The 25,657-nt window shown below is 40.6% G+C and overlaps 1 pseudogene across 1 annotated transcript; it reads left to right on the forward strand.

Annotated features, from left to right (window-relative positions):
• The first annotated feature begins 510 nt into the window (after positions 1–510).
• On the forward strand, positions 511–25,593 carry LOC308239559 (tryptophan--tRNA ligase, cytoplasmic-like; annotated as a pseudogene). The gene is made up of 3 exons: positions 511–587; positions 2,720–2,727; positions 24,278–25,593. The product of its transcript is annotated as a tryptophan--tRNA ligase, cytoplasmic-like (transcript).
• The last annotated feature ends 64 nt before the right edge of the window (positions 25,594–25,657 follow it).

A 25,657-nucleotide genomic window follows, 5' to 3' on the forward strand; every position in this document is an offset into this window, starting at 1 on the left:
CTGACAGTCGTATATTCCCTGAGGGGTCCCGGATTGGAGAGGGTTCAGGCTGGACTGAGGGGCCCCCTCGCCCCCATGCACGAATTTTGTGCACCCAGACTCTAGTCTACACTAATAAAAGAGAAAGATGCAAATTGACCATAACTCCATGATGCCCACCAGCAGAGCGAAGACTGAAGGCTCCAGCTTCAATGAAGACTGAAGACTGAAGATTGAAGACTGAAGAGGCTTGTCTTCTCCACTCTGGCCAGAGCAGAGAAGCCAAGCCTAGCTGTGGCTGAAGCGGAGAAGCCTAGCCTCAAGACTTCTCCACTGCAGCCGGGTCAAAGGCCTGGGGAAAACTGGTGCCGGCAGCCAGGGGAAGGAAGGCCTATTGCATCAATCTTTGTGCAATGGGCTTCTAGTCTATATATAAAACCCTAATATGCATATAGTCCGAAAGGTGGAACAACCGAACTGAACAACCAGTCTCTATGATGTGTGCTGAACACTAGGGGGCGAGCATGGCACATGGCGGGCAGCAGCAGTGGGTGGCAGAGCACAGAACATGATGGGCATTGGCTGCGGCAGGATGGTGAATCAATCAGGTGAGTGGGGGAACCCGACCAAGGCTGGATGCTGTTTGCTGTCATCGGGGCGAGCCTCTGGTGGTTACTAAAAATTCTTTGCTCCCACGTGCCATTGTCCCACTGGGTGCTCGCACCTGCTGCTAGTGCTAGCCATACTCACACCCACTGCCAGTGCTACAGCCCCAGCTTGCACCCACTGCCGGTGCCATCAGCAGGTACGAGTGGTGGCTGCCAGCCCCTATTGCCCCTCAGAGCTTTTCCACCTCCCCCTGCTCCTGAGGGGTGATTGGGGCAGCAGTCGCTGTTTGCACCCACTGATGGTGTTGGCCCCACTTGCACCTGCTGCTGGTGCCAGCCCCAATCACTCCACACTATCAGCGGGTGGGAGTGGCAGTGATGGGAGTGGGGCTGCCAGCAGACAGGGGACCAGGGCTGCAGTGTGAGGGGCCGGGTGGGGGCATGGAGGATGGGTTGAGACCCACCCCTGTGCCCACCATAGTCTCATGGCTGACAGTTCCTTTCAAGGTACACAAATTCATGCACTGGGCCCCTAGTTTATTAGAAGTGAGTAAAAAAGTCTAGCACAGTCTCTAGCGGAAAGGATTACACAGAAGGGAAAATACCAGGCAGCAGGGATTATTTGGGACCAATTTAGAGGCTATCTCCCACACTAGCATGCAAACACAAAATAATGTCATTCTTTTTTTCTCCAGATTAACAAAATTTTCTAATTAACTAGGATTATTATATCTGTAGTTGCATTGTTGAGAAATTATTATGTGCATAATTTGATATCATTGAACTGTTACTAAGAAAAAGGTGTTACAAAATTCCATGTACTTTTTAAAGCATAAAGACTGAAATTTTAGGAAGACATAGGGATAGAAACAATAGAGGTATAGATACACAAATACAGAGATAGAGATATAATATATATACAGTTATCAACATAGATATATCAATATCATGATAGATAATATATTATTGTATCATTAAGGTATGGCAGTAAACAGGCTGTATACTCAAAAGTGTTTAACTGGAAAATCCATTTTTAAAGGGTCTATTTACAGAGATGTTGGCAGAGTTATGTGATTTAACAAGGAACTAGTGACAACAGAAAGCCATTATGGCCCCTGGACCAGAAGAATCAAGAAGAAAAAAATGTGCTAACCTGGTGAAAGCTGGAGCCTTGAAAAAAGGAGTGCACATTAAAGATAGTTCTATAAAATAAAAGGCTAATATGCAAATCGACCGAACTGTGGAACGGCAGGTCACTATGATGCGCACTGACCACCAGGGGGCAGACACTCGACACAGGAGCTGCCCCCTGGTGGTCAGTGTGCTCCCACAGGGGGAGCACTGCTCAGCCAAAAGCTCACAACTGTGGAGCGCAGCAGCAGTGGCAGGACACCCCCCCAGTGCATGAATTTCATGCACCAGGCCTCTAGTATGTATATAAAACACCAAGTTATCCTATTTAAATACAGATTCTGATTCAGTAAGTCTGGAGTGAGCCAGAGATTCAGTGCTTCTAACAAGATCCCAGATAATGCTAATGTTACTGGTCCAGGGATCACACTCAGAATAACAAGGGCCTAGTTACCCAATCACAGCAGCACTTCAAGGAGGCAGGGAAGACAGGGAAAGAATGAACACACCAGTCTTTCTTCTCTATCCACCTTCTAAGAGTACTTTCATTGTCTAAATGTAACCAAAAGTCTAAGGCAAAGAAGATCAAGGGATGTAATCTATAAAGAGAATCTTCCTGGGGCCCAGAGCAGAGCAAAGACAGCCACAAAATATATAGAGGGCCTTGTAGAGTTCCTTACGCTTATGCACATCAATACCTAACTAAATACTCAAGAAGACCTCTTTGTGGATCTCCAGGCTTATCTCTCTGCTTAGCTCTCTCTTCTCAGATAATCTGTCCTATGAACTCAGCTGCTTTGGTTTCCTCAGATTCTCACCTCTGTTTCTTCAACTCAAGGGGTCTACTAGACTCTACCTAGGTTCCCCTCCCTGTACTATGTTTTTGTTTTTCCCAGTTTTTTCAGTTGTCTCCAAGATTTTTCATTTTTTAATACTGCCAATATATTTGTTGTTTCCAATATATTGTCTGTTTTATTTTCTTGTTGCTTTTGTTATTTCAGACAGGATGGTAAGTCCAGTGTCTGTCACTCCATCTTGGTCAGAAGTAGAAATTCCCCACATGAATTATTCTTAATAATTTATTGTTAAGTGAGGGGCACAGAATCATATTTTTGATATACAAACTGAGTCTAATGATACTCTTTTAAGAAGGTTGAGGGCAGGAGGTTATTGATAAAGGGTTGTCTTCTAAATTTAAAAGGCAATATTATATTAGTATTTCAACTTTATTATTTAGAGTCAGGAATGGTATAAGTATATCAACAATTGAACTCCCATGCTCTTATATTCCCATTCTAGTCTCATTTCCTTAGTAGCTTTGCAAATTATTCTACTTTTGTGTAAAGATATTTTATGGTTCATCTTGGTCTCAGTTAAAAATTCAAGATGTCTTATTAGTATAAATAAAATGAATCAAGAAAACATAATTTAGAAGTAGGTAAAGAAAGATAAAGTAAAAAAAAAAAACAAGAATAATTCATGTAATATGATATGTCTCATAAAAATTTTACAATGTATAGTGGCCAGGATAGGAAAAGCATGTGCAAGAAACTTCTGGGATGCTAAAACATTCTCTATTTTGAACTGGCTGGTGAATTCCTAGGCATAACAAATCAACATAACATAAAAATTCATTAATCTGTATACTCAAGATTTGTGTACTTTATTGTATGGAAATTATATGTCAATAAAAAAGTAATTAAAATGTATTTGACACCTGTTTATTTGCCACATATGGAATTGAAATTTACCTCTGAGCTTCCCAGCAATCAGTGAACTAAAAAGGAACATTTATTTAATTTCACACACTACAGAAAGAATAAAGGAAACATATTGTTACATAATTAACTGTAACTTAATTATTCAAACTATTTAAAAGTTTACCAATAATTTCATAGAAACATCTGTATTTGGTATCTGTGCTCTGGGAGAGGAAGGGAGAAGGAAGAAAGTATTGGCTTTAAATTGATTCATAGAAATAATATATAAAGTTAATTAACCCAACTTGCTTAATATTATTTCTTGTACCTTTTTTAAGCACACTCTAAAACTATGGCATAATTATGTTGCAAGAAATAAAGGGTCATGGTTGTCTTGGGAGCAAACAGGAAATGATTCATCTAGCTATTGTGGAATGTACTGAACATTCCACAAAAAATTCATTTGCCCTTTCTGAGAGTAATACCATCTTGAATCATGGGGCTGTGTAAGGCTTCCTACAATTTCCTGTGATAATATAGATCATGTAACACACTCATGAAATCTTCCTTATCATTTGTAACACAATAAGGAAGAGAAAATGTTGTTACATAATCAGATATGTTTTATCCTCTGTCAAATTACTTATCCATAAAGGCAGAAGAAATGGCTCAAAAATTGGAAAACATAATTGAAATAGGCTGGCCTAGAAAATTTGTAGAGCTCTAAAAAAGTATGATCTCTTGGAATAAATGTGAAGGTTTTTGTGTGTTTGTCAGCAGTAAAAGCACAATCCTCAAAGCAGTATTAAACTGGCACCAAGAAAAAAATGATGTCAAACTCTCCTTTTTTAAATTAATTTTTCTCTTAAGAATTGAGATAATAAAATCAATTTAAGTTTTAAGCTAAGCCATTTAACTAGTTTTAGACAATGTTCAGATCTGCAAGGAGCTGGTTTCCCATTAGCAAATATTGTGGGATGGGTTAGGAAGAAGCAGGTGAAAACCAGAAGCAAATTAGATTTTTTTTAGCACTTTCTTCTTCCCTAAGATAATTTTGCTAGTCTGTGATCCTTGAATTGAAGGTCAATTAATTTGTAATAAATTCATAAAGCAGGAGACCTTTACACTATGCTCCCAAAATAACAATTATTATATTATTTTAAAACAGCGAAATAATTTTAAAAATGAAATTGTTATTATAATTTTAATAATAAAAGCAAATGAAATTAACTTTCAATTTTACAGCTAGTAAAAAGCCACTGCTTTTAATATAGAAATATTTATTATAAGTGTGAAAATTTTCTTTCCAAAAGAGTATTTTAACAAAGATACTCAAAATAATAGCCATCATTGGAATTTACCTATGAGCAAAATTTATGATGAGCAGAGATGCAACCATCCTATATTATAAAGAGCTAATATGAAAATGGCCATTACGCCCTCACACCCTCACTCCCTCATGCCCTTGCACCCTTGCACTGGGGCTGGGGGACCTGAGGCTGCGCCCCACCTCCACCCCAGTGCTGGGGCTGGTGGACCTGAGGCCAGGCTGGGGGACCTGAGGCCAGGCTGGGGGACCTGAGGCTGCGCCCCCTATCCTGCAGGTCTTGATGGGGGTGGGGCCAGCAGGGTATGGGTCTCACGCAATTTCTAGGCACATCCGGGTGGACAGTGACTTGACTCTGGGTCCTGCAGCACTCCCCAGACTCTGACAGGAGGAAGATTTTCATATACATTTTACTAATTTTCTTTTCATCTCTGACACTTCTATTATAGAAAAAAGGCAAATAGCAATATTAAAATACTTCCTCTAATTAATTCCCTTTTAATGTGCATGAATTTTGTGCACCAGGTCACTAGTATGGAGATAAAGCTCTAATTAATACACTTTTATTTTATTTATTTATTTATTTATTTTTATTATTATTTTTAAATAAATCTTTATTGTTCAGATTATTACAGTTGTTTCTCTTTTTTTCACCCCATAGCTCCCATCTACCCAGTTCCCACCCCACCCTCTGCCCTTAGCCCCCCCACCACAGTCCTCATCCATAGGTGTAACATTTTTGTCCAGTCTCTTCCTGCACCTCCCACACCCCCTTCCCCCTGAGAATTGTCAGTCCACTCCCTTTCTATGCCCCTGATTCTATTATACTCACCAGTTTATTCTGTTCATCAGATTTTTTATTCACTTGATTTTTAGATTCACTTGTTGATAGATATGTATTTGTTGTTCATAATTTTTATCTTTACCTTTTTCTTCTTATTTCTCTTCTTAAAGAATACCTTTCAGCATTTCATATAATGCTGGTTTGGCGGTGATGAACTCCTTTAGCTTTTTCTTATCTGTGAAGCTCTTTATCTGCCCTTCAATTCTGAATAATAGCTTTGCTGGGTAGAGTAATCTTGTTTGTAAGTTCTTGCTATTTATCACTTTGAATTTCTTGCCACTCTCATCTGGCCTGCATAGTTTCTGTTGAGAAATCAGCTCACAGTCATATGGGTGCTCCCTTGTAGGTAACTAACTGTTTTTCTCTTGCTGCTTTTAATATTCTCTCTTTGTCTTTTGCACTTGGCATTTTAATTATGATGTGTCTTGGTGTGGTCCTCTTTGGATTCCTTTTGTTCGGGGTTCTCTGTGCTTCCTGGACTTGTAAGTCTATTTCTTTCACCAGGTGGGGGAAGTTTTCTGTCATTATTTCTTCAAATATGTTTTCAGTATCTTGCTCTCTCTCTTCTTCTGGCACCCCCATAATTCGAATGTTGGTGTGCTTGAAGTTGTCCCAGAGGCTCCTTACACTATCTTCATATTTTTGGATTTTTTTTTCTTTTTTCTTTTCTGGTTTGGAGTTTTTTGCTTCTTTGTATTTCAAATCATTGACTTGATTCTTGCGATCCTCTAGTCTGCTGTTGGATCTCTGTATATTATTCTTTATTTCAGTCAGTGTATGCTTAATTTCTAGTTGGTCCTTTTTCATATCCTTGAGGATCTCACTAAATTTATCAGCGGTTTCTAGAAGATTCTTGAAAAACCTTATAACCATGGTTTTGAACTCTATATCCAGTAGTTTGCTTTCCTCCAATTCTGTCATTTGTGACCTGTTTCTTTGTCTCTGCATTTTGTCTGCTTCCCTGTGTTGATAGAGTAGCTTTGTGTGGAAGGTGTCCTATAGGGCCCAGTGGCTCAGCCTTCCGTTACCTGAGGTGGGCACTCTTGGTGCACTCCTTTGTGGGCTGTGTGCACAATCTTATTGTAGTTAAGCTTTGATTGTTGTTGGTATCACTGAGAGGAATTGACCTCCAGGCCAATTGGCTGTGAGAATCAGCTGTGTCTGTGATGGGAGAACTTCCATGCTGGAGACACCCTTATGGGGCAAGACTTGCTTCAGTGGGGCCTTGGTGCTCACTGAGTCTGCCCCTTGAGTGTGTCCCTTATGGATCTGAGGAGTTGTCATCTGGATGGTCCCACTATGACCACTGGGTACACTGGCTCTTGGATCTCCAAGGAGGTGCAAATTTAGCCTCTGCCTGAGGCCACCCAGCAGGAGCTATGGAGAGATCTGCAGATTCCTCTTCTTTGTTTGGGATTTGGAGGTGCCCAGATGAGGCCCAACTGTGAAGCAATGCAAGCTGCTCTGTGGTCTTGTGCCTTCTTTTGGTGGCTTTGGGGCTCTCTGACCCAACTGAAGTTTGTTAGGTAATTTTAGATTGCAAAGGGCCAGGCCATTCATATGCAAAAGCCTCTGCTCACAGCTTGGGTGGGTCAGGGTCTCAGTGAATCAACAGGGTGGACCAAACAGCTATGGCTGATCCTCAGCCCTGCCCTAAGAGGCCACTGGGTCTCAGTGTCTCTCGGTAATTGCTGTAAGCACCTCTGAGAGAAAGCCACCCTCGAGTTCTGTCCAAAGCCATACAGTCCAGTTTCTCCCCTTATGAGTCTGGGTCCCCAGAGTCTTGCCCAGAAGTGGAGTTCAGAGCAGTCAGGAGCTTGTGTCTCCCTCCTGATTGAAAAAGACAACTGCATACTCAGTTGCCAGCCTTTTCCACGCTCACCTCCGTACCTCTGCACTTCTGCACCTCCTCTGAGTCTCAGTGTGCTTTTCTCTTTCCTTCTACTTGTAAAGTTTCCACTCAGCCAGCATTCCTGTGGTTCTGGATGATGTCCATTTTGTCTTTTAGTTGTAGTTTTAAAGTGGTTGTGCGAGGCAGCAATTTCAGGTGTTTACCTATGCCGCCATCTTGGTTTCCTCTAATTAATACCCTTTTAATGTGCACGAATTTCATGCCCCAGGCCACTAGTGTAATAATAAAAGGCATGGTAGTACATTACTTGAGTATAAGTGATAGAACTTTTGTGGAATTCAAAAGCATTTAACCTAAATGCAATGGACAAGAAAGATACAATTCATATTCTATGGATTCTATATTCTAGTGGGATAGTGCATAAAATATACAGAATTGCCTGGCCAGGGTGCCTCAGTGATTGCACATCAACCTATGAACCAGGAGGTCAGGGTTTTATTCCCAGACAGGGCACATGCCCTGGTTGCCAGCTCGATCCCCAGTGTAGGGCATGCAGGAGGCAACTGATCAATGATTCTCTCTCATCATTGATGTTTCTCTCTCTCTTCTTCTTCATTCCTCTCTGAAATTAATAAAAATTTTAAAAGTATACAGAATTACCTCCACAATGATTATTTAATTGCAATTATGATGGATGCTCTGTAGCATGAAAGTGCAACATAAGCATTCTTTCAATCAACATGTTTTTATCATAGAGGAAGAAAAATAATTTTCCCTTTATTATTCTAAGTTCTTGGTTGAGAGTCTCTGTGATAAAAGACAAATTAACAACAACAACAAAAAAACACACGTAAGTTCAATAACATGTATACCTCCTGAATATATGGCTGATACCCAGGAAAACTGAGCATGGTAACTCTTAGAAATGGCCCAATCCATCACCTTAAATACAGATAAACACACAAAAAAGGGTGTTGAGAGGGTAGGAGGGGAAGAAGGGAGACCTTTTATGGGAGGTTAGTGGGGGGTGGAGCAAAGCATAGTTAACAAAGGTAATTGTCTTCTCTATTGGTAAGAGTTTCTAAAAATTTAGTCATCCTCCTCTTCCTGGTACAGATGGAGAGACACCCTGACAAATGAAGATATCCCTTATAAATTTACAAAAGGGTAACTTCTGCTAGGTTTTCAGAGCTTCTCCTATGTCTGCTATTTTTTAAAAATACCAGCTCAAGATAATCCTTATTATGAAAAGGCATATTTGAGGGCAGCAAAATCTGCTCCGCTTCACTAACATTTTAATATTTTCTCTAAAGATGAAAAGGACATTTTCTTTTAAATGAAAACTTAAAGAGTATGGTAATAGTATTTTCTTTTATGCTTAAATCCTAGGCATTTTTAATCCAACTGTGAGCCACAACTTCCCCTGGAGACTTTTCCATAAATGTCAGCCTTTAATGATCTTCCTCTTTTATAAACTATTAAACTTATAGTGGTGCAGATTTATAATTAATAGTTCTCTAATAGAATTATTTATATTCAGTGTATCTCCCCAAATAAGAACTAAGTGTTCTAAAAGTAAAAATCATGTAGCTTCTGTTTATGTTCCACTGTATACAACACTTACAGAAATTCTGAGTCCAATACATATTTGTTGATAAGAGTACTTGATAGTATAAAACATTATTCAGATGAGTTGTAAAAAGTAATGGCTCTTGAGGACAAAATTCAATGAAGTACTGCCACAAGACTAAAGGGGTGCATTTGTCTGTATGCATCAAAGCATCAAAGCCCAATCAAACACAAGCAGGAGTTTATTAGCTGAGGAAATGGCAGTCATCCCAGAGCCTCATGTAAGCTAGTCATAGACTTGGAGCTCTGATGGAGTCCAGGGAAAGGGATATATGGGAGGGGGAGGGGGAACATTAATCATGGTGGCTAAAGGAGTTGGGATTGGTTGTGGTCTCTATTGATTCATTGGGGCCAGGATAGGGTGTATTTGATCTTTGTATCAGGTCCTGATATCAGCCAGGGCATTTTTCTGTCTGGTTTCATGAGGGTGTGGTCCATATGACACTCAGTTTTTATAGGCCTAAGGCTGAAAACAACTAAAGTCAAGATGTTACCTTTAGCTTGACCAAAACTCTATTTCTGTGGTCAACAGACCTAAGGCTTTGTTCTTAAGACAGTTTGATACAGACCTGAATCTGTTGTCCTAAGGGCTGAATGTTTAAGGAAGGGAGTTGGTAGACAGAATGGAGAAAGGGTCAGGTTCTTACCATAAACAGTGAGTCACAGGGTCAGCCTGAGTGGGGGGTTGCACAGAAGATGCAGGCACACATGGATCCAAGTGTGCCCTACAGACTCCAACTGGCTTCCCCAGATGTGTGGCCTGTGTCCAGCACTGAGAGGTGATCTGAGGCTATGGTATCTTTAGACTTCCTGACAGTGACAGATCCTACAGCCTCCCACACCCCACTGAACCTGATAGGAAGACAGTTGGGGAGTGCAGGGGAGTCTCCCCCATTGGCCAAGATGGCACAGGGGGAGGTTCTTACACTGAGTATGCCAAAAGTTAGAAAGATGAATGGACAGGGCCCAAGATGCCAAAAGCTAGCAAGATAATTGGATAGAAAAAATGTCCTCACCGAAATCCTATATAATAAAGAGCTAATATGCAAATGGTCATCACGCCCTCACGCTGTCACGCCTTAATGGCTCAGACACTCAACACTGGGGAGAGAGGAATGGGGACCAGCCAGGCACAAATGAGCTCACAAGAGAGGAATGGGGACCAGCCAGGCTGCAGCCCGGAAGAGGGACAAACTGCTCACCCCATGGTTCTGGGAGCCAGTGGCCTGCGCCTGCAGCCCAGGAGAGGGACAAGCCTCCTGCCCCATGGTCCCAGGAGCCAGCAGCTGGGGCTGCAGCCCGGAAGAGGGACAAGCCACCTGCCTCATGGTCCTGGGTGCCAGCCGCTGCACCTGCGCCTGTGGCCCAGCCCAAGAGAGGGACAAGCCACCTGCCCCACGGTCCCAGGAACCTGCAGCTGCAGCTCAGGAAAAGCCACCTGCCAATGGTCCCCTGCAGCTGTGGGCAGCCTGGGCAAAGCTAGCCTGGGTCCTGGGTGCCTGTGGCCAGCCAGAGGGAGGGAAGCCTGGGTCCTGGGTGCCTGTGACTGGCCAGAGGAGGGAATCCTGGGTCCCAGGTGTGGGGCAAGGCAGAGGTGGTTAGGGTCAATCAGGCCAGCAGGGGAGCAGTTAGGGGCGATCATGCAGGCAGGCAGGCAGAGGTGGTTAGGGGTGATCAGGCAGGCAGGCATGCAGGCAGGCAAGCAGTTAGGAGCCAGCGATCCCAGATTGTGAGAGGCAGTCGGACATCCCTCTTGGGGTCCTGGATTGGAGAGGGTGCAGGCCGGGCTGAGGGAACTCCCCGCCATGTGTACGAATTTTGTGCACCGGGTCTCTAGTATCCCTATAAGAACCGCTGGCTTGAACAGGAAGGGGAGATGGTCTTTGAGATGGGAGTCCAACATTCTGCCAGGTCATGGCACCTGAATAAACTTCTGTCCTCTTGTACCAGCACCTGTTTCACAGGTTTGCCTTTTGTTGAAGCAAGCAATCGAACCCACTTGTTCAATTAGAATGTTAAGAAATGGAGTTTCTGCAAGGTTACAGTACCTAAGCATTGCAGTATAATTTCACATAACACTTTCCCATGCATTCCAAGATTAATTCTGGTGATATTTTAACTTTGTTAAAAATACTACTTGACTTACAAAGCTTTTTTAATGTGCAAAGAATATTTTAGGGCCTTTCAATGTAAATTAGAAATTCATGAACTTCTGTTGTTCATGATCCAGATTTTGCCAATCTACTTGCAAAGGGAAGTGATTTTCACAATAGGAGGGAAGGCTATCTTTGCTGGAACCAAATGAAAAATATTGATTTGAAGACACTTAAAGAAAAATTTCAAAGCAGTATGTGAACAGTATTGGAAAATTGTCAGAGCTATTTTTCAAGCTTATATTGAAAAAATAACACCATTTTTTAGGTCACAGTGAGGAGGTGAATAAAAGTTATATGTATTATATATCATTTTTATTTTGAAAGAAGCAAAGTGCATATAAGTAGAGTAAAATATCAAACCTGATTTTTAATTATATTCTTTCAACTTTAAATACAAAGAAATGAGTTGAGACTAAATTAAACTCTCAGATTTAATAATCATTCTTTTGATATCTTTATTATGTCTGAAGTATAGGTATCAAGGAGCATATAATATTTTATAGTTAAGTCTTTATTCAGGTTTTACTTAACCAAGCAGTGAGAAATGACAGGCTGTACTGGACTTGATACTTAAATTATCTTTTTAAAATTCCCAGTGTCTGTGCCAGTTATTATGTGCATAAAATTATATTGAAGTGGTTGGCAAGTAACTGGCATATCAGTTATCTCAAAAATAAAACAAATATTTAGTCCATATATTTAATACTTAAGTCTTAGATAAATAATTATTATGCATCTCTAATTTCCATTTATTAAATTAGATATTTTAATCTGAAAATAATTGAAAGATATTAAGTGGGGAGTCATGTTTCTAAAAAGAAGATTACCAATGGGAAAACCATAAATGATTTCTCATTTCAAAGAAAATAAGCTGAGCAATGATTTTTAGAAATACAGTACAGAACTAAACATGCAAAATGCATACCTTTTAACTTTGAAATTAAGAGCATCAAATCATTCCTATTTGGCTTACAACAGCTTATGCAACTTCCAACTATTTATCAAGTGTTTAACTGTTTTAAAGTTTTGTTTTTCCTATATAAAAGGCATTTGTTTTTCCTTGCTCGCCAGGGAAAAATTTTTTGCACACAATCGTGCCTTTGGTTACACTGAAAATCTACATAGTTATTCACTAAATGGAAGTCTACTAATTCTGTATGAATTTGCCTTGCCCATGTGAAGTGTTAAAAAAATGACCCCAGGCTTTGTAGTGAAGAAAGATTTGACTATTTTATTATGAATGGCACCACCCAGGAAAATTGGAAAGCTAGTACTCAAAATCCAATCTGCCTGATGGTTTAGACAAGAGGTTTTATAGAGCAAAAATCGTGAGTAATCATGAGTAAGGGGTTTGGGGTCGTGGGTTTCACTGATTGGTCCTTGATTAGGTAAGCACTTAATTTTCATCTTCTGGTCATCAGCTTCCCTGATGGTGTCCCCTTGTCTGATTTCAGCGAGATTGCAGTGGGATGGCCTTCATTTTGTGGGATGAAAAACATCTTAACAATGCATGTTAATAGGCTATCCTGGTGTGCAGGGGTGGAGGCTATATACATATCTTGTGACTCTCATTCATTGTATGTTATTATTATTTCTGCTGTCTTGGTTATTTATTTTTTCCAAAGTCTAACAGGCTAAGCAATTTCTATAGTGGTTAGCAGGGTAGCTACGTGACTTTTCGTCTCATGTCTTTTAGTCCAATCTGGCTTACAGACCTATTTTGTATTAAAGATAGTTTCTGAGGTTATTGATTCTCTTGTTTCACCTATATAATTCAGAAGGGGCTCTTTCCTTGTCAGAGTTCACAGTGAAGTTCTCCTTCCATAATAAAATGAAATCTACAAAATCCCTTTCCAATAAAACTATCATCAAAGCAGAGTCCGTTTCCTTTGTTTAAATGCCCTTCATTTCTTTTTCTTGTGCTGGATACCTACTCATTCGTTCACTCTTCAAGAACTTGTTTAAATGTTAACTTCCCTGAAGAGACTTGCTAATGATGACCACTCCCTTCTCAGGAATATCATTTCATTATATGTATAGGCGGTGTTACAGCACAAAATAATTGTGATTTTTCAATTACCTTCCTAAAGACAAGAGCCATTGTTATTATTTAACACCATGACTTAGACTTAAGTGCTTTTCTTAGGTTTAGAAACAGACCTTGAGAGGAGGAATCCTGTGTACGTGATTTATTAAGGTAGTGCTTCCAACCCATAGGAAACTAGTAAGGGAGCAGGGCAAGCAGAACAGGCAAATGGAAGAAGTCAAGCAAGAATGTGATTTCAGAGAAGTTCCTGTGGAAGGTAATACTTCAACCTGATCTCATAGGGTAACTCTGGAGTGAAAGTTAAGCCTCAGGATTATCTTGACCCAAGAGAAGAAAACAGGTTTTCATGCCCTGTCAGTCAAACAGAGATCGTAAATCCCCATGTACTTCCAGCTTTGTGTGTGAACTAAAGCAAAGAGGCACCAGTAGCCCAAGGGAAATCTTGTGGAAAATACCCAGATTTGCTGGCTGTTGGAATCAAAAGAAACCAAAGACTACAAAGGTACACATGTACCTTTGAGTCCAATCTCTCACCCCTATTGTGATAGTGTTGATATCTATTACAGAGGTTCAGAATAAAGTCTTTGTTACCATTTTAACAATTTTCAGAACTTTTTAATCTCAGGTGAAACCTATGTAAGATAAGGGGTGAGGGAGCAGGAGTGGGCAGCAAAAGCCTTCAGACCATGATACTGGTATTATACCTGATAAGGAAGAGGGGGGAAGAAGGAGGAGGAGGTTGGAAGAGCTTCAGATCACAATTCAACTCTGATAAAGTCTAAGCATTCCAACAGGAAGCCCCAGAAAAAAGATTATCCATAGAGGAGACATTGCATTGGGCTAAATGCTTAGTCACTGACAGAAGGGGGAGGGGAAAGTTTCCTAGGGAAATTATCCTTGATTCAAATGTCTACAGCAAATCCTGAATCCTGAAGACACTGGAGCTGGAGGATCTAAACTAACTGTACTCTCCACAGCAGCTTCTCTCTTCAAGGGACATCTAAGCAGCTGCCACAACTAGACAGATGCTCATACTTTGTGTTCATGTGACTGTAATATAATTGAAAGCAATGCATTTTGTGTTTGTCCCTTACTAGCTGTGTGATCATGAAAAAGTAACTAAAACATTCTGAGCTCAGATAAAATATATGACGATGGCTGTTTCTGGATAATCATGACAGCTATGGTCATTCACTTGAGTCTGAGGTCATTGATTCTAACAATGGAGTTATTACCATTTTCTTTCCTCCTTTCTACATTTTCAAGGCTTGACTCTTTCACATGCTCATAAAACCTTCATATACCCATTGTGAAATTAATTGCTCCTTTGTTCACTTTTCTCTATTTTCCCACATTTAGTTTATGCTAATATTAATATCTAATAATTTGCATCCGTCAAAAGAGGTTAGTTTATGTTGCAGTGAAAAACATCCTAAATATTTCAGTAACTCAGTAACTCCATGTACCCATCTGCTCTACATTGAGGGAGCAGCCTCGGTCTGGAATAGTGTTGGTCATTGTGGCAGAGGGGAAAAGAAGATATGCTGAACCACCCAGTCAGTTTAAAATCTATGCTAAAAAGTGACAGATACAATTTGGCCAAAGCAAATCATATGGCTAAGCCTTATGTCAGCAGAGCAGAGTACATAATCCTTTTCTAGAATCTTTCATTAATAAAATCTACTACATAGCCCCAGTTTTCACATTTTCAACCTAGAGTTTGAATGTCATTTTTTCTTCACAATGTGTATTCTGGTATTAGTACTTCAGTTTGTATAGTTAACAGAAACTAAGAAATGAACTGCAGGTGTCTCTGTTAAGAACTCCTTCTGAAACTCCTTACTTGAATTCTATCATTTGTTTGCCTTCTTATCACTGCAGTACCTTAGCAAATATATTCTAAGGATATCATGGGCTTTGTATGAAATACATTAATCATTCATGCTATTTTGATTGGCTTCTTCTCTTCTTTTTGCACAATACAGCAGCCAAACAAGGTCACTACTGTAAGATTTATCACAAAATATCTTACTAACAAGTGATTTTTCTCCTTCTAGAATCTTACTGTGATACATTAGCCTTTGGGTTTTTACTGCTATTTTTTAAGAGAAAAATATAGTACTCTATCTGTCCTAATTCTGTGACAACCAGGCATTTATTGTAAGAGGAAATCCAGAGGAGATGAATTTTTTATGTTCTAACATCTCCTTAGTCATGAATATGAGATAAGTCAATCAAGCCGATGGGTTAAATTCAGAGCATTAACTGGTCCCAACAATTATTGCCATTGATACTGTTTTAGTTAGAAGTGTACTAAAATTTTGAATCTACAGTAATATGTGTTTGCATCTCTTTCTGGACTGGCCTCTCCCCATTTTTCATTAGAATGAGTTTGTAATTCCATGGTTATCTTGAGTATAGAATGCTAATTAACTGAAATAGTGGAGAATTTTTTAAATTCCAAAGATTAATTTATATCATATATGCACTTTTTTTCTATAAATGTGTTCTTTTGGGGAAGTATATAAATTAAAAATTTGTTATACAAATCAAGTATTTAACTTATTAAGAAGATATTTGAAAGATTTATATGGTAATTTGCTTTTTATTAATACTAGCTGTCATCTTCTGGTACTTTTAATTTGGAGACCTGGCTTTCCAATTCTGACTTTTATTTTGTCTTCTGTTACAACTATAACTGTATACCAAGATACCCTAGGACCCTAAGAGAAGTTTTAAATTTTCAAAAGAAGTCCAAAAATATCTGTCAGAGAAGGTAAAAACTAATAAGACAAAGTAGTTCACAGATTTTTCATTAGATCATATAAAATTCCAACTGATTATATCATGGGGGCAAAAAAAATACTTTTCCTCCCACCTTCTAAGTATTTCTAGCTGGGCTATTAATCAAATGAACAGAGACAGATTAACAAGGGGGAATAAAATTTTAATATGTGCATGGAGAATTCACATAAGCACGAAAATTCCAATGATAGTGAGGCAAAATTGGGTATATATGTCATTTTGGAAAAGGAGAATGGCAAGGGAGAGTAGGGATCTGAGATTTCAAAGGGACTGGGCAATTTACATGTAGTTGAGGAAGAACAGAACATACATGGCAGGCAATTTTTTTTAAAATATATTTTATTGATTTTTTACAGAGAGGAAGAGAGAGGGATAGAAAGTCAGAAACATCGATGAGAGAGAGACATCGATCAGCTGCCTCCTGCACGCCCCCTACTGGGGATGTGTCCACAACCCAGGTACATGCCCTTGACCGGAATCGAACCCGGGACCCTTCAGTCTGCAGGCCGACGCTCTATCCACTGAGCCAAAACGGTTTCGGCGGCAGGCAATTTTTTGTTAGGCAACCCCAATAACAATGAGACACAATGGGGTGATCTAGTTAACAGACCCCTGCTTGGCACCTTCCTATCTATCATACTTACTTCAAATTAGGCTAAGGTGAATAAGTTAAGATTTCCTTTCTGGAACAGGTCTTTTTCTGTCTAAAGCTCTTGGGCAGGAAAGAGGGATTTTTTTTTCTGAGCCTTTTACTTCTTAATAACCACCTTAAAATCAATATTGCATAAGGAAAAACTTTGGTGTCTTTCAATATCATATCTTTGTGAAGCTGGATTTTGGTAGTTGCTCTGATAAAAAGCAAGTACTGTACAAAAATCAATGCAGGTCAATAAATGAGGGTGATGGTATCCAAATGGATTCCAAGGCTTGAGGTATGCAGTGTGCAAAGGCAAATACATCTTATGGTTACTTATACGTTACATCAAAGTTTTATTTTTCTTCCAATTTATATATTTGTACATATATATATATATATTTTTTCCTAATGGCTTCTACTAAATCATTAGCACAAAAATACCTAGTAAGTTGTTTGAACCTAAAAACTCAATAAACAGAACTCTTACATATTTATTTTCATCTAGGATCCCACATGAAAATATTATTGAAACACTATGAGCATCTTGGGGTGAGAAATTTAAGGAACCTCTCAATTATATATATTATCTCCAGTGTAATCCTATATAATAAAAGCCCAATATGCTAAGTGTCCAGTCGTCTGGTCGTCTGTTCAACAAATCAAAGAATAATATGCTAATGATATGCTAAGGCCGCTCAACTGCTTGCTATGATGTGCACTGACCACCAGGGGGCAGATGTTCCAACCTGACTGATAGGTTAGCTTGTTGCTGGGGTCCGGCAGATCAGGATGCAGCAAGACAGGCCGGACATGCCCTTGAGCCCTCCCGCGGTCCTTCCCACACCGGTGAGGTCCCTCAGCCTGGCCTGCACCCTCTCGCAATCTGGGCTGAGGGACCCACCCTGAGTGCACGAATTTCGTGCACAGGGCCTCTAGTATTTGAATACAGGTGATGTTGTGGCTGCAAAATTATTTTCAATTTACTCAAAAATATAGTTGATGTGGATTTATAAATTTATATAGCCCTGGCCAGTGTGTCTCAGTTGCTTATTGTCCTATGCATCCAAAGTTTGCAGGTTCTATTCCTGATCAGGGTACCTGCCTAGGTTTTGGGCTTGATCCCCAGTACGGGGCATGCAAGAGGCAGCTGATCGATGTTTTGCTCTTATATCCATGTTTCTCTCTCTCCCTCTCCCTTCCTCTCTATTTAAAAATCAATTAAAAATCTTAAAAAATGAAACAAAAAAATATAGTGTTGTGTTGAATACCTTACATCCTCAATGAATCTATAAAGAAACTGTTGTTGCATCTTCATTCCATGTAATAAAGTAATCATACATTGTGCACAATAAAAATATTCATACATATGTTAGGTTGATGCCAAGAGGAACAAGGCCGAATGAAATTAAAAGCATGGTGTCAGCCAAAGTGGTGTCAGCAAGCAAGATTAGGGAGGACAGGGTATTTATATGTCTCTTATGTGGGTCCGGGTGAACAGTTAAGCCAGATGCAGGTACAGGTAGTTGTGAAAAACAGGGTCTAGAGCTGCTCTTCTTGGCTGCTTATTTGTCTCTTATGACACCTGACATGAGAATAACAGGAAAACTGCAGAGAGGACAGGAGCCCTAAGTGGGGCACAATGAAAAAGGACTGAGCACAGGGGAGAAACTGAGTTCAGGGGAAAGGTACAGGATATGCCTAACAACATATTCTTGAATTCTGGTTTATTAATCCTTGTTTGATGAGTTGTTTAAAATAGGTTATTTTGATCAGTGTAGTAGACATTGATGATTGCTTTCCCTGGAATCTACCTGTTTACCATTATCACCAATACTGCTACCACTCCTATGACACACATACACACAGTAGGCAACCATATCACTAGCCATCCCCACCCCACCCATCCTTCACCCAGTTCCAGTTCTGTGCCTACCCAAACCAATCAGCATAACTCCTTCTTTAGATAAAATATTGGTTATTGGTGAACATGTGATATGACCTAGTTACTCTAAATAAAGTGTTGCCCAGGATTTTGTTTTATGGTTGGAAGAAGAGAAGTTCTCACTTGCTCACTGAATAAGAACTAGGAAGCTTCTGGCCCAGGTTTTATTGGCAGCCATCTTGAAAGAGCTAGGGGAGATAGTCCCAGGAATAGGAGAGTGAATACACAAAAATAAATTTGCTTTTAGTGACATTACTCTGCTGAATAAAGTCTAACTTGAAGCCATCCTTACCAATGTACAACATGAACACCTTTGGAATTTTCAGAATGTTGAGCAAATAAGTGTTATCTTTGTTAAAAGTTTTTTTGTTACTTGCAACCAAAAATATTCTGATACAGATGTCTTACTCTTTTTATAACTGCAAATAAGAAAGTCTTAGAAAAGACTGTTAAAACTGAAATCAGAAAAATTTTTTTGTCAGTAAACAATTGGTTGTCATTCAAATAATAATAAAATGACATGTTTCTATGAAAAAAATAGTCATACTTATTTAGTGTCATGTCACTACTATGTATATGTGTTTGTGTATGTGTGTATCTCTAAATACAGAGACTTACTGAAAAATAAAAATGAAAAGAACATTTATTGAGTTTATATCATGTGCCAGGCAAGTTGATCATATGTTAAATATGTTTTAACATAGTATTGCTCTATTACGTAAATATTCTTAAACTTTGCAAATCCTCTTTGGTAGAGAAAAATATTTTAAACAATTAATTTAATATTTCCCTATCAGAAGTATATAAGGGAAAAAAAACATTATGATCATTTCAATTAATGATTCTCAACTGTGACTGCACATGCCCATGGCCAACCCTGGATATATACATTTATTTGTCTGTATCTGTGTCCAGGTATTATTAGCAACTCTCCAGGTGATTCTAAAAATGGAGTTAGGATTAATTAATTCCATTTTATCTGATGTTACTTGGAGAGCCTAACTTTATTCCTGCTACCTACTTTTTCTTTACCCTTTCCTGCCAGCTTTCTGCTATAGGAATAATAACCCAGATACTGTTATCCTGTTTTGATTCATTGTACTGAAAGTCAAACTGCAGCAACATTTGTACTCTTTCAAGAACTGATGCTAAAATAACTCTATTTTTTTCTTTCTATATCTTATTTCAATAATTCACCAACCATCAAGCATCTCCTGTGGATTTTCTGGCTTTTACAAGTCAATGCTTTACAAAACACCAGGTTACTTCCTTACCTGGGTTGAAGGGCCTCAGTATGAAATCTATTGGGAGGTGTGAGAATGGATTTAGCTATAAACCTTAATTTAAGTAATTTCCCTTGTTATGTCCATGAAGTAACAATGATTGTATGGTTGCTTCCTCCCTTGTTTCCTTCCATGCTCTTAAAATGCTAAGCATTACTAATCAAAAGCAGGTAAATTTGTTTCAGTAAAACTGCCAGTTGTTTATTCTCAAATTACCACAGAAGGTTTGTTACAAAATGTAACATCTGTACTTTACTAAAAGATAAGGTAGGAGAACCATGACTGTTTAGAGCTCAGATTATTGAAATGTTGTTTTACTTTTGACTTAATAATGCTTTCTTACTATCTTTCCCAAATTGCAGGACTCTCCAGAAGTGAAATAAACTTTGGAGTCATAGCATTATATCCTATATAATAAACAGGTAATATGCAAATTGACCATCACTCAAACACACAAGATGGCCCCCCTATGTGGTCATAGATGGCTGCCCCCATGTGGACACAAGATGGCCACCACAAGATTGCCAGCAGGGGAGGGCAGTTGGGGGCAACCAGCCCTGCAGGGGAGGGTAGTTAGGGGTGACTGAGCCTGCAGGGGAGGGCAGTTGGGAGGGACCAGGCCTACAGGGGAGGGCAGTTGGGGGGGGACCAGGCTGGCAAGGGAGGTAAGTTAGGGGTGACCGAGCCAGCAGGGGAGGGCAGTTGGGGTGACCAGGCCTGCAGGGGAGGACAGTTGTGGGTGACCAGGCCTGCAGGGGAGGGCAGTTGGGGGCGACCAGGCCTGCAGGGGAGGGCAGTTAGGGTCGACCAGGCTGGCAAGTGAGGGCAGTTAGGAGTGACCAGACCAGCAGGGGCAGGCAGTTAGGGGTGACTGGGCCTGCAGGGGAGGGCAGTTGTGGGTGACCGCCTAGGCCTACAGGGGAGGGCAGTTGGGGGGGACCAGGCTGGCAGAGGAGGGCAGTTAGGGGCATTCAGGCCAGCAGGGGAGCAGTTAGCAGTCCATCAGGCTGGCAGGGGAGTGGTTAGGGGGTGATCAGGCTGGCAGGCAGAAGCGGTTAGGGGCAATCAAGCAGGCAGGCAGGCAAGTGGTTGGGAGCTAGCAGTCCTGGATTGTGAGAGGGATGTCCGACTGCCCGTTTAGGCCCAGTTGTTTGGGCCTAAATGGGCAGTCGGACATGGGCCTAAACAGGCAGTCGGACATCCCTCAAGGGGTCCCAGATTGGAGAGGGTGCAGGCTGGGCTGAGGGACACACACACCCCTCCTGCCCCCGTGCATGAATTTTATGCACCGGGCCACTAGTCTCATTATAATAAGGAGAAACCAACAGTCTTCAAAATAATTTGGCTCCTACTTTTTGTGAGATTCAATAGAGATTTTCTGGATACAGTGGAAATAGGATATACTCTCATTTTCTTGTGATCTGAAGCATACACAATAGTACCAGCTGCTTCTGTTTTCTTACACTGAACAATGTCAAGAATAGCACTCTCGGGCATATTAAAATCATTTGCAAATTGTTGAAGGCAAAGATCACAGTTAAGTGTACATTTCCTGGAATGCATTGTCATTAGGAGTTAGGCTTATTAAATCACTTCCTGTTACATAAATGATATTCCTGGGTCTTCTATATGAGTATTGTGAAAACCTAACATAAAATACTGAACCATATTGTTCCTGGTTTCTTTAATAATTGGCCCAAGACCTTTATCCAGAATTGGGAAATGTAAATAAAATATAGACTTTTATAGAACCAACATCTAGAATATTAGCTAAATTTATTTAGTTCTCAAAGAAAGCATAAAAATGCAGCTAAAATCCTACTTTATGTGACAAAGTGTTGCTAGATTTAATTGAGAACTTTTCCCTATTATATTCTGGCATCAATGCAGCCATCTGATATAAGTGGTGATTGGAGGTGAAAGTCTTTACTCGTCATTTTCTACCTTCTGAAAAGTGTTATCTGATTCTAAGAGAAAAACATGTCTTGGAGAAAGAAATGAAACTGGACACAATGGTTCTGAGGCTGCCCGTCACTACTTGAGCCAAATTAAGCAGAGACAGGGTTGAATCATAAATGAGCATTTATTCCAATAATGCTGGCAGTATGGGGAGAGCAGTTGGTCAACCTGGAAATTCTGACCCCCCCACGCCTGTTGGCTGACTATATACGGGCATCAGAGAAGATAGCTACATGCAGCTGTGAGCTACAAGTGTATCAGGAAAAGGGGAAGGAAGGTTGTGCAGTCTGGCCTTTAGGAGCTCAAAGTCTGATAACAAGGTGGGTAATCTTCTATGATGTTACAAACAGCTCAGGCCCTTCCTGGTAATGAAGAATGTTCAGTTCCCGAGGCAAACTCCTGGAGGGTGCTCAGGGTCCGAGCACAGCAACCAAATAAAAGAATGTCCTGTCCTTGGTCTGTTCTCGAAATGTATTTCTTTTCTGAGTAATGGACCCATCGAGGCATCTTATCTTTTTACAGCCTTGTTTCAGCCTCCGATTTGCCAGGGTCTATAAGAAAACTTCTTATCTGTAGTTCATAAGGTGAATAATTATTAAACAACTATAGCTCTATTCTCATTTTGTGCCCTTCCTCAATATCAGAACTACAGAAGAGAACAGTCTGTACTTGAAAGACTCAGTGAAAATGGCATCTGCAGCCAGCAAGCTTGCTCTTCTCATGTGACAGCCAGAACTCAGCTCTTTTCATCAGCATCTAGTTTTAATGTGTTTGCAGCGATCCAAACAACAATAAACAAATGGACAAGCAAAGGAAACATACCACTTAGAAGCAGACATCTTATTTAATTATCATGTAATTAGAGGAGTCAAAAGCCAATTTCACTCAATGAAGGAAAAGTGGATATGCAACTTTTATACCCTACGACACTATTACTGGAGAAGAAAAGAGGTTGTTAATATGATTACACATGTGAAGTTACTACTTTCTCTAATGGGAGCTTACAATATTTTCAGGGTTCAGAGAAAACACAAATTTTTCAATAAGTAAAATTAGAAGCACCTTTTATATAGCAATAAACTGAAGATGCTTATGTCACATTTGCAATCAAGGATTTAAAGGCCCTTCAGCCCTAGCCAGTTCGGCTCAGTGGATAGAGCATTGGCCTGTGGAAGGAAGGATCCCACATTCAATTATGGTCAAGGGCACATGCTGCGTTGCAGGCTCAATCCCCACTAGGGGGCGGCAGGAGGCAGCTGATCAATGATTCTCATCATTGATGTTTCTATCTCTCCCTCTCCCTTCCTCTCTAAAATCAATAAAATATATATGTATTAAATAATAATAATAATAAAGGCTCTCTAAATCGTCCTTGGGGTATTTATGTTCTTATATCTTATGAGAAAAACATAATACATGCAAAGAACAAAAAATGTTGCATATGCAAATGCATTACTGATATTTTAAAATATCCAATTAACAAGTTTCACATTTTATGTTTCTTCCTAAATTTATTGTTGAAAGTATTACAGATGTCCCTTTTGTATGTTTGTGTTTTTTTCCCATTGACCTCTCTATCCCATACCCACCTCTCCAAGACCTTCACCACTCTATTATCTGTACATTGGGTTATTTACTAGTATATATGCATAGAAGTTCCCTGGTTAATCATTCCCATCCACTCCTCCCTCCTGCTTTTCCTCTGAAATTCCTCTCTGTTCCATGCTGCTTTGTCTCTGCTTTTATTTTATTCATCAGTTTATTTTTTCATTAGATTCCATATGAGTGAGAACATGTGATACTTATATTTCTCTGACTGGCTTATTTTGCTTAGCATTATATTGTCCAGGTCTATCCAAGCTGTTGCAAATGGTAAGAGTTCTTTCTTTTTTACCGCCACATAGCATTCCATTATGTAAACGTACCACAGCTTTTTTATCCACTTTTGTTGATGGGCTCTTGAGTCAAATGGCAGTTCCATAGTTAATTTTTTGAGGAATATCCATAATGGCTGCACCAGTCTCCATTCCCACCAGCAGTGTACGAGGGTTGCCATTTCTCCACATCCTCGCCAAAATAGTCTGTGAAGCATCTACCTGTAATTACAGAATAAGAACATGGCTGAACTGGAATATGAACTTATTTTTGCCTGGCTCCAAAGGTTGTGTTTTAATATTCTTTTAAATATTTTTTATTGATTTCAGAGAGAGGACGAAGGATTAAGCCATAATCCAGGCATGTGCCCTGACCAGGAATTGAACCGTGACAGGTATTTCATAGGTTGATGCTTAACTACTGAGCCAGAGGGGGAAGATTGTAAAAGAAGATCCCTGCTGCACAGAGATCTCAGCTACTCACTCCACTGGCCACCTCTCCAGTGTCCCCTGCAGCCCAGGATGAAATTGATTCTGCAGTGAAGAGGCTGTTATTGCTAAAAATGAGCTACAAAGTGGCCACAGGGGAGAACTACAAGGCTGACTGTCCTCCAGAGACCCTGGCACCTGGGTTAGTGGCCCAGGTGCCACGGAAGCTGAAGTGGATTTTGTGGACCCCTGAATGGTACAGAGGAGTAGTGTAAAAGGCATTGACCATGACAAGCTCATTGTTCTGTTCGGAAGCAGTAACATTGACCAAGAGCTGATAAACAGAATAGAGAGAGCCACGGGCCAGAGACCACACCACTTCCTGCACAGATGCACCTTCTTCTCACACAGAGACATGAACCAAGTCCTTGATGCCTATGAAAACAAGAAGCCCTTTCCCTTTATATGAGCAGGGGCCCCTCTTCCAAAGCCATGCATGTAGGCCACCACATCCCGTTCATTTTCACAAAGTGGCTGCAAGACGTGTTTAATGTGCTCTTGCTCATTCAGATGACAGATGACGAGAAGTACCTGTGAAAGACCTGACCCTGGACCAGGCCTATGGCTACACCGTGGAAAATGCCAAGGACATCATCACCTGTGGCTTTGACATCAACAAGACTTCTTTTCTGGCCTCAACTACATGGGGGTGAGCCCAGACTTCTACAAGAACATGGTGAAGATCAGAAGCACGTGACCTTCAACCAAGTGAAAGGCATTTTTGACTTCATAGACAGTGACTGCATGGGGAAGATCAGCTTTCCTGCCATCTAGACTGCACCCTCCTTCAGCAACTCATTCCCACAGATCTGTGGGGGCAAGATGGACGTCCAGGGCCTCATCTCCTGTGCCATCGATCAGGATCCTTACTTCAGGATGACAAGAGATGTCACCCCAGGATCTGCTGTCCTAAACCACCCTGCTACACTCAACCTTCTTCCCCGCCCTGCAGGGGACTCAGACCCAAAAGAGTGCCAGCAACCCCCAACTCCCCCATCTTCCTCACAGACACAGCCAAGCAGATCAAGACCAAGGTCAACAAGCATGCATTTTCTGGAGGGAGAGACACCATCGAGGAGCACAGGCAGTTTGGGGGAAACGGCCGCGTGGACGTGTCCTTCATGTACATGACCTTCCTTGAGGATGACGACAAGCTGGAGCAAATCAGGAAAAATTACAGCAGCGGAGCCATGCTCACCGAGAAGCTCAAGAAGGAGCTCCTGGAGGTCCTGCAGCCCCTCCTTGTGGAGCACCAGGCCAGGTGCAAGGAGGCCACGGAGTTAGTCAAAGAGTTCTTGACCCCCTGGAAGCTGTACCACGACTTTCAATAACGCCCATTTTATATCTGCATAGAAAGAACCATAATTTACCCAGAGGCTCTGTCACATGGCTTCC

The sequence above is a fragment of the Plecotus auritus genome (genome assembly GCF_963455305.1).
Source record: "Plecotus auritus genome assembly, chromosome: X".
In the NCBI taxonomy this organism is placed as follows: Eukaryota; Metazoa; Chordata; class Mammalia; order Chiroptera; family Vespertilionidae; genus Plecotus; species Plecotus auritus.